Source organism: Camellia sinensis, chromosome 4 (genome assembly GCF_055761805.1).
Source record: "Camellia sinensis isolate YWXY chromosome 4, ASM5576180v1, whole genome shotgun sequence".
Classification (NCBI taxonomy): Eukaryota; Viridiplantae; Streptophyta; class Magnoliopsida; order Ericales; family Theaceae; genus Camellia; species Camellia sinensis.
The window spans coordinates 52485172-52495540 of NC_138964.1; the positions used below are offsets into that span (position 1 = coordinate 52485172).

Consider the following 10369-nt stretch of genomic DNA (forward strand, 5'->3'; position numbering starts at 1 on the left):
CTAAACCCATAGGGACGGGTTTGGGTCGTGACATTAAGGTTTGTCCAATTATCCTGGTTATCTTGGCTCATTCTGATGCACTTCGATTTCACCACTTAGACTGTGAGTCTGGATTCAACTTTGACAGATTCTTAGATCTAGTTCTTCAATTTTGGGATTTAGTTGACTCTAGTATACCTCAATCTTCAAATTCATCTTCAATCTCTGTTTCAAGTCCAGATTTTTTGATTTAATTTCTGATCAGTAACTTTTGGATCTTTGATCTGGAATGTGGCCTTACCGGTCGACCCGCCGGTAGACCAACCGGCCGCCCCTCCCTCTTTTGATGCTCACCTTTTGATGCACCGTTGGAGCTAGTGGTATCAAATTGAGAAAATCGTCATTTTTTTCCTTAGATTTGATGAAAAAAGAAGTTCACCGTTGGAGTTGCTCTTAAGAGTTACATTTGAATAGAACGACTAGGATTAATTTTGTATTAGATCCAACGGTCTGATTTACTCCTCCAACTTTCAATATCCCGCCCAAACATTTCTCCTCACTCTTCCTTCCTTTCAATAGTTTGAAACCACCCCAACTCCTCTCTCTCTCTCTCTCTCTGGAGATGAACCATCCCATGGCCAAGGAATTCAATGTCCCTCCGGTGGTGTTCCACTCCGGAGGAACACCTGCACCATTTGCAACAGCGGCGGCTTTCGACGGTACCGTTCTAGTTGCCATAGTCCACAAACCCTAGCATCCCATTCATGTCCTTCGACATCGTTCTTGGCTCCGCAATTCGGTGGTAATATTTCGGGAATCGAAACCGGGTCGGATGACAAACCACCTCTACTCAAAAGATTTGGAATCAATACGAGACAAATTTGGAGCAAAACTGTATCGATTGTGAACCCGTTTAGAGTGAACACGAATCTACAAGAATATTCTAATTTGTCAGGTATGTTTCTCTTCGTGATGGCTTTTGGGTTGTTTCAATTGCTTGCTTGGAAGCTACATTTTGGGAGTTTAGTGGGTTGGGCCACTGTTTCAGCTTTGTTTCTTTACGTTGTGTTCAATAAAGTATTGGGATTATGTGTGTTTTGATGTTTGTGCTTTTAGTTACAATAACTATTATGTGTGCACAAATGTTTATTTTTCTGTGGATTTTGATATCTTTTAGGCTGTGATTGAATCATGAATTTGGATAGTAATTTGGATTTCCCGTTCTCTATTTGGATAGTAATTTGGATTTCCCGTTCTATTTTTAAATCCCTATCCAAATCTATGATCCAAACACTTCAATAAAAATTAAACATAAATGTATACAAAACCTTACATCTTTAATTAATTTAAATTATATGACAATATATACATCATATGTGAGATTGTCTTTCCCTATGCCAAGTTTCATTGGAGAATTTTTTTTTTTTTTTTTGAAGTTATTAGAGAAAAACATGCAGTGGATCTTAAATGACACTAGCAATAGATCTTTGTATTTATGGTTTCTTTTTCTTTTTGAATTTCCCCCCTTGACATATATTGGTAGTAAAACGGTGGCTTATTTGTGCGTCATGGTTGGCTATTGATTGACCTGACAATCTGTAAATCTATATAGTTTGTCATTGTAGTCTATTTGTTGTTGCAGTCTGTGTGCTTAAATTTTTTCCAATACAAATTTAGATTCATAATAAAATAAAATAAAAAGTTTCATGGTTGCTTGAAGACCTATCTATTTATTGATTTTGGTTGATCAACTAATTTTAGCTTGAGTTATTGATTGTCACTGGTATGCTAGGGGACATATCTGAGCATTTAAGAGGCCTTTGTGGAAATACCTGCGATTAGCATTGATGTGTCATTATTGGGGGCTAATTAGAAATATTGTTTTCAATAACACACATAAATTGCTGTACTATTTTGTTTATTATTATGAGGAAAATTCCATATTAATTTGACTATCAATATCATTTTTACATGGATCTTTCCCTGATTAGTGGTTAATTATACCCATATGACATGGATGAGTTTTGTAAATTGGTGCTAACATTTACCCACAAACGGGGCATGTATCTTTCCTTGGTGTGATGTCTTCCTTTATATCTTTAGTCATGTTATGTTTCACTAGGATTGTGTTATGCATGGATTTTTGAATGGTGGAGTCTGAGTAAATTCTCTTTCATGTCTTTTATTTTTTTCCTTGGCCAATATTTATTTTCATTTTTCCTTGCCTTTCCTTTCCTTGGTGCATGTTTTCATTTGATTGTTGTTTTGGGCCTTAAGCAAAAGAACCCAAAGTTCGCAAGGCAATGATTAGACATTCTTCTGATTATCTACCTTCCATGCATTTAGATCTTTCTTGTTGGGTGCATGAAATTTTTGCTCTTTGTAAGTAACATTGGCAATTAGGGTTTTGTTATTCTTGCTAAATCTTTGACTTTTTAGTGTTATGGGTTCACTAAGAGACATCGACCATCACATTTTAACTGTGTCTACAAGGTATGTTACTATTATATCCTTGAAATTTTGAACAACAGAGGTTTTGTACCAGCCCTTTTCTTCTTGTTCTTCTTTTCCTTTTTAAATACTAAATTTAGTTAGTCGTGCTTACCAGTTCTATTTACTAATTGGCATTGTCGAATAGCACGGTTCATATATTGTCATACTGCATGCCCATAAGAATCTTTATATAGAAAGAAGAGCATTGTGATTAACGCTGATTTTCTTTTTCTTTTTCTTTTCCAATAGAAATAATGCTAATTTGATTTCTTTTGAGCGGATGACCTAATGTGTTCGCATGTTAACTTCCCTCCTATGCTAGGTCCCCTAGATTTATAGCTTTTGGTGTAGCATGCCTAAACTTGTGGAGTCCAACTAATCAACTTGCCTATATGAGGCAAACTAGGTTGCTAAATCTGCTGTATTTTGCAAGTTAGTATTTTCAGAAGCAAGCCAAACTAGCAGTATGTACTTCCCGGCACAGTCAGGACGATCATTTTTAAGTGGCATCTCATATTATGCATTTGACTAATTAGAGGCACATGGAGTCAGTAACATGTCCAATGACTTTTAATGTTTAACCCTTAATTGGTGAATGGGTTGTGTCAGTTATTGGGTGACCATTAAATGGTGCAATAATTAGTTACTTTGGAACATGGCAATTAGTACTCTTTGTTGTATAAAGTTTTGGTAGTAATTAAGAGAATAATTTCTAGTGTTCATTATGTTTGTTTTGATATTTGTGCTTTTAGTTGCAATAACTATTATGTGCACAAATGTTTATTTTTCTGTGGCTTTTGATATCTTTTAGGCTGTGATTAAATCATGGATTTGGGTACTAATTTAGATTTCCCTTTCTCTTTTTAAATCTCTATCCAAATCTATGATCCAAACACTTCAATAAGAATTAATCATAAATGTATACAAAACCTTAAATCCTTAATTAATTTAAATTATATGACAATATATACATCATATGTGAGATTGTCTTGCCCTATGCCAAGTTTCATTGGAGCTGTTTAATCCTCAATTATTGAAATTTGGAACCCCATTTTCTATCTTTCTGGTTTCTATACATGTTTTTGATCTCTGTATTTGTTCCTGATTGTTTTCACAGAGAGAGAGAGAGAGAGAGAGAGAGAGAGAGAGAGAGAGGGGTCAAAGATTAAAAGGAAAAAAATTAAAGCTTGCCAGGAACATAGTATGTTCTGGTTTTTTTCAAACCTTAAAGTGTTTTTTTGTTTTTATTTTCTTTATTTTTTCTGAGGAGAATTTTTTCTATAGTTTTGTGTTTATGAATGGACACTGATTTTACTTTTTATTTTTTATTTTTAATCTTGAGTTGGTTATTGATTTGAATTACATGCGTGTGCCTGTGCCGATGATGAGCTCAAGACCTAGGACGCTGAGTTGGTTATTATTTAGGGTTATTGAGAAAATGTGAGAAAGAATAAAAACAAATTGAGGTTTTGAGATCACTGAACTTCTGAATGTGGTGTTTATGCATGAAGGTGTAGTTTTTTTTTTTTTTTTTTTTTTCAGTTCTCTTGGAAGCTAAATAAGGTTAAATAGATTTAAGAGATCTCGAAATTTTAAAAAGCTTACTGTAGATTCTACATTCTTTTGGTAGATTACATATGGTACAGTACTTAAGTTGATGCATGAGAAGACAAAGGTCCAGCTGCATTCACATGAGGTTCCATATGGATCTGGAAGCGGGCAGCAGTCAGTTACAGGTTTTTCTGTTGTTGATGATTCAAATAGTTACTGGGTACTCTCTATATCTCTTTCTCATTTTCAAGTCAAGGCCATGATTGTCACGACCTCCACTTAGGGAATCGGCTCTAGCATCGCCGAGCATCTCGGCTTCGCAAACAGGTTCATTTTCATTTTTGTCCCAATCCTTTTAGTCTTCTTTTTTAGGATATTAAAACCTCAATTTATCTGGGTTTATTGATTTTTTCTCAAATTTTTCTAGGTTTGTGTCCTTCAATCTTAAAACATCAATTTCTTGATATCTTTTTCATACTTTGATTTTTAGTTGAGTTCATTTTGTGTGCTAGGTTTTGATTGTTCTGCAGAAAGATGTAGATAAGGCAGTGGAGAAGCTTAAACCAAGAGGAATTGAAGTGTTTGGAGTGGTTTGTCATGTGTCTGTAGCTCAACAAAGGAAAAATCTGGTAGAAAGACTGTTCAGGTGAGCAAACCCATCTTATTTGTTATCTTCTGAGAGTAGTTAAACAAAGGGGAAAATGGAAACCTGGGCTTTAATTTTTCTTGAGTATTTGTATTTCTATCTTTAAGTTGATTGATTTTGAAATTCATGACTTAATTGGTTTGAATTTGTAGTATCATATTGTTCAAGTTTTAATTAATCTCATTAGCAAAAGTCTTTGTATTTTCTTATAATTCTCTTATTGGTTGTTGAGAGTTTCATCGTTCTAGATTAATTTAACTGGATATCTTTATGTATTCAAATTCAAATTATTAGTTACTAAATTTGATATTTTAAATTGAAGTGGGTCATAATTTATAGATGAAAATGGGTTAGAGAGATGAAAATTGATGAACCATTATGAGACACAGAGAAGTTAGTTTCTAATTGCTAAACCATTTGGCGAAAATTGATGAAAATTGTTGAATCATTTGGCGAGATGACTTGTTTTTTAGAGAAAGAAATAGAAAGGTAGAGCTTTAGGCCTTGTTTGGTTTGTTTTTCAGAAAAAATTTTGGAAAAAATTCTCTACAAACAAGTTTTCAAGAGTAATCAAATCAAACAAATTTTTCTCAAAAAAATCTCAAAATTTTGTTTGGTTACCTACTTTCCCAAATCACACTCTCTCTCATACACATCAAATCAATCACTTTTTTTTAAAATTCTCTCCCCAACACAATTTTCCAAAACCATTTTTGAAAAAAGACAAACCAAACAAGTTTTCGTACTTTTTATCTCAAAAACTACTTTACAAACACAAACCAAACACACCCTTAATTTCTATGTTGTTTAATTTGTATATAAATATTCACTCAGTTTGTTATCCTACCATACAACATAACATGTCATGTATAGGACACAACAATATACATACTATCAACCATGCTTCTATAGGAATTTAATTTAATATTCACTCAGTTTGTTATGATTTTCTTAATGTGGACACTAATACATGTTTAGGAATGTAGGATTAGGTGTAATATGAGTTTCGCCATGGATTACGAGATTTGTCATGTCATCAAAAAATAAGAAATTTGTTTACCATAATTGTCATGCCCATCAATTTTGGCATGGATAACCAAATTTGTTCCTGCATGTGGATAAGTGGATATAGACCCATGGGCACAACAAGATGGATGATTTGATACGCATGAATTTTCTTTGTTATGTTTCATTTTTTTATTGGTTTAAATGCATTTGTAATTTCTAAAGAAGAGGCAAATTTTGCCTCTTGATTAATTTGTATTTTTATTTTTCAGGCTAGAAATTATTTGGAGAGATGCAAAATATGGTCAAAGAACTCAAAGACTTTGTGCTTCTAGTTTTTTTCATTTTTTAAATATATGTAATCATAGTTAATTTTTTTATTATTAATTTCTTTATATATATTTTTGAACATTCAACTTTTATTTTTGAAATATGTGACGTTATTCCATTCAATATATGGTTGTGATTCAAATGATAGTATATATATTGTTTATTATATTCTTCAAATGCGTACAAAAATAATATTGATTATTCTTAACTATGTCGAATCCTTTTTTTTATCACACGTATTAACTATGATAAGAAATGCATATAACGTGTGATCTTATCTCATTATTAATCACATGTTTTATTAGTTATACATCACATAAAAAGTGTGATCTAAATGTTTATTATCACATGTACAAAGTGTGATCTAAATATTTATTATCACACGTATAACGTGTGATGGAATCGTCTTTTAATGACACTTTAAATATGTGATTAAAAATGATCCTTTTTAGTCACACTCTCAAAGATCACACTTTGATAAAATATAAAACGTATGACTAAATATATGTCACACAAAAAATGTGTAGTGCATGAATACTTTGTTTTAGCTATATTGATTTAGACTTGGGTATTTGAAGGACGTTGAAACTTGATTGTTCTTATTAGAATGTTTTGTTTGAATTACTTTCTTCATTTGGAGACGAGTTTTGAGATAATTGCTATTTGCTTTATTTTGGTATTTTCATGATATTGATAATATGTTGTTTTGATTTCTTTTAGGTTAATTTTATAACTTTATCACTGATCTTTATGATTTTATTGTTCTAAAATTAGTGGGATTAGATAATGTATTCAATAGGAATAATGTGTTGGAGTTGGTTGTGTTTGGCATGGTTGTCTCTTGTACATGTTTGTGGTTGGTCTTGAATAGGGATTCAGTTGCTCGCATGCTTTGTTGATTGACTCTGCTCAAGTGTTTGGAGGAACTGGGGTTGTTTTGTTATTCTTGAAAATAGAGAGGTAATTGTAGGGGCTGATTTTTAATGGCTGGGTGTATAACTACAGTGGCTGATGTTGGAACTGTTGATGTTTGTTGTTATATTGAGGCTTGATTGTTCTACGCTATTACTTTGTTGTATCTTTTTCGTATGTTTTGTATGATTGTCATCTTGTGAACCTGCTACTGGTGTGTTGAAAGTGTTTGCACATGATTTTTGTGATTTTGCTATGGTGCAATTTTTTGTAATTATTCTTTTTTTTCTTTATTGATGTAATGCTTTGATTTCATTAATAAAAGGTTTTGTTTGCTGATAAAAAAAAATTAAAAAAAAGATTATCTTTCGTAATTTTAAAAATTACATGCTACCCCCTTTACATTTTTAATTACATAATGAATTACTCATTTTATTAATAAATTATTAAATCAATTGACAATTTTCAATGATTATCAAAAATTTATTTCTGATGATTTTATTGTTATATCGGAAGGTAATTAAGAATTTGATTTTTTTGGGTTAATTTTGTAAAAAAAAATTATAACAATGAGGTATTTGTAATTTTCAAAATCACAAGGGACAATTTGTATTTTAAACAAATCTCAAAGGATGTATTTATAATTTATTCAAAAAATACTAGTGGGATGTCATTTTCAAAGTTAAGTTTTTTTTTTGAAAAATATTTTGTTTGTTCCAAACAATGAAAAATATTTTTTTGAAGGGTAAATTACAAATACACTCTGTGAAGTTTACTTAAAATGCGAATTGCTTCATGTGGTTTGGAAAATTACAAATACTTCTCTATCATAATTTTTTATTTAACATTTTTAATTGAAAAAGTGAAATTTCTAACTATTTACCTATATAATAATAAAATTTTAACATTATTAAAAACAGTTAATTAACTTGGTAATTTATTAATAAAAGGACCTATTTGTTATGAAATTAAAAATCTTAGGGGGCATAATGTAATTTCTAAAATCACAGGGAATAATTTATAATTTAAGTAAATCTCAGAGGGTGTGTTTGTAATTTACCATTTTTTGAAAATATTTTTTGGTGTTAACAAAACACTGAAAATTTAAAATGTAAAAAAGAAATTTTGCAAAAACATTTTATATGAAAAATATTTTATGATGTCAAAATGTTTTATATCGAAATAAACGGAGCTGGGTAAATTACAAATGCACTCTCTGAGATTTGATTAAAATATGAATCATCCTCTGTGATTTTAGAAATTACATTCCACCCTCTGATGTTTTTAATTTTATAACAAATCGTTCATTTTATTAATAAATTATCATATTAGGTAATAGTTTTTAATAATATTATAAATATATTTTAATTAATAATTTAAATAATTTTATTATTATATAAAAAAATTATAAATTTTATTTTTTTAATTAATTTTATTAAATAAAAAATTTTAACAGAAAAATATTTATAATTTTTTAAATCACAAAAATAACCTATATTTCAAGGAAACATCCAGCGCTTATATCAAACCCATTTAATTGATCGTCTCTTATACCTCATACAACCTCCCACAAGATGTAAATAAGTGGTCAAAATGAGGTAGAAAAGTAAATTGGATGCACCATAAATAGAGGGCTTTGAGACAGCAATTAGGGTTAGGCTCAAAGAATGAATGAGGCTCCTAGCAGAGAGATTGGGAAGTTTCTGTGGGTGGTTGACCCTCTCTGCAAAAATCAAAGATCATCAGGGCCGATGATTTCACCTCCAAAATCAACCGCCCTCTCTCTCTCTCTCTCTCTCTGCGTGTGTGTGTGCGCAAGTGAGAGGTTGGATCATATCCACCTTTTTCTTGACCAAAAGCAAAAACCAAACCAAACCAAACCAAAAATAAATAAATAAAATAAATAAAACATTCAATGGGGTTTGAGGCTGTGATGGCACTACCCTCTTGGAGAATTGAAATGAATAATTTCTCCTGGGAAAAATTAGAGGCAGTGACGATGGATTTCTTGAGCCGGGCACTGAGAACCCGACCCGTTTCTTGGCTGGGCAACTCGGAGGGTTTGTGTGAGATTTCTTCTCTCTGTCACAGGCAACTGTTGTTGCAGCCATGGCGTAGTTGCGTTCTCTCCTCATTCCGATCTGAGCCTCACTTTTTTTTTTTTTTTTTTTAATAATTTTTCATTATAATATTCAGATTTATTGCTGTTTGTTTAGGGAGTTTTTTTTTTTTAATATTCTAAAAAAAAAAACTATTTCGAGAATTGATCCACTTTTCAAACTATTTAGGAAATTAACCAGCTTTTGAAATTATATTTTGAAAATGTAAAATATAATTTCACTTTGAAATCGCATGTTGAACATGTAATTTCACCATATCATGATAAATTATATTTTCATCATGCGATTTCAATTTCAAAATCACGTTTTAAAAATAAGATTTCAAAAAATAAGTTAATTTTTCAAATAATTTAAAAAGTGAGTTAATTATTTAAATAGTTTTTTTTTTAGAATATTAAAAAAAAAAACTCTTCCTTTAGGGGTTGGGTTGGTTTTTTTTTTGACGATTTGGTTATTTTAATTTCAGGTTACTCAAGTTTGTTTGGATTGAATTTTTTTTTTTTTTTTTATACTTTTTTGATTTTTATAAAAGTAAAAGTGAAATAATTATAATTTAGATGTAATATTTTATCTTATTAATTTTTTAATTTATTTTATTTTTTTTGGACTAATTTAATTAAAAAGTTAAAAAAAATTTACTTGCCAACTGGGTGATATATATTGTTGATTTTGTGGTATAAAGTTTATTTTAACCTTAATTTTTTCATTTTCTTTGAGCGCTCCATTATATATCTATCTATCTATCTATCTATACTATTATAAAGTGAACACATAATATGATGTCCTGAAGCTTGCTTTACTCTCCTCATGCCATGTAGCAGTGTTTTTTTATTTTTTTAAAAAAAGTTAAACAAAGAGATGGGCAAGGCTTGAACCCATGACCATGGGTTTAAGTATGAGAACTCATACCACTTAAGCTAAGTACACATTATAATATTAATTTCATTATTATTTTCTTTTATTCCTATTTATTTAATTTGCACACACATCGTGTGTGCCCAGCCGCTAGTACTATTATAAAGTGAACACAAACTCTTATGGTGTCTTGAAGCTTTACTCTCCTCATGCCATGTGGCAGTATTTTTTATTTTTTAAAAAAAAGTTAAACAAAGAGATGGGCAAGGCTTGAACCCATGACCATGAGTTTAAGTACGAGGACTCATACCACTTAAACTAAGTACACATTATATTATTAATTTTATTATTATTTTTTTTTATTCCTACTTATTTAAATTGCACACACATCGTGTGTGCCACCCGCTAGTATATATATATATTTATAATTAAAACTAACAGGAAATGAGTATTTTAATCTAATTATTATCAATTTCAT

At 30.6% G+C, this 10369-nt stretch overlaps 1 long non-coding RNA gene across 1 annotated transcript; it reads left to right on the top strand.

Moving 5' to 3' along the window:
- The first annotated feature begins 475 nt into the window (after positions 1-475).
- On the top strand, positions 476-4861 carry LOC114257756 (uncharacterized). Its single transcript, XR_014365615.1, has 3 exons — positions 476-934; positions 4103-4350; positions 4536-4861. It is a non-coding gene; the product is annotated as an uncharacterized LOC114257756 (long non-coding RNA).
- Positions 4862-10369: the final 5508 nt, after the last annotated feature.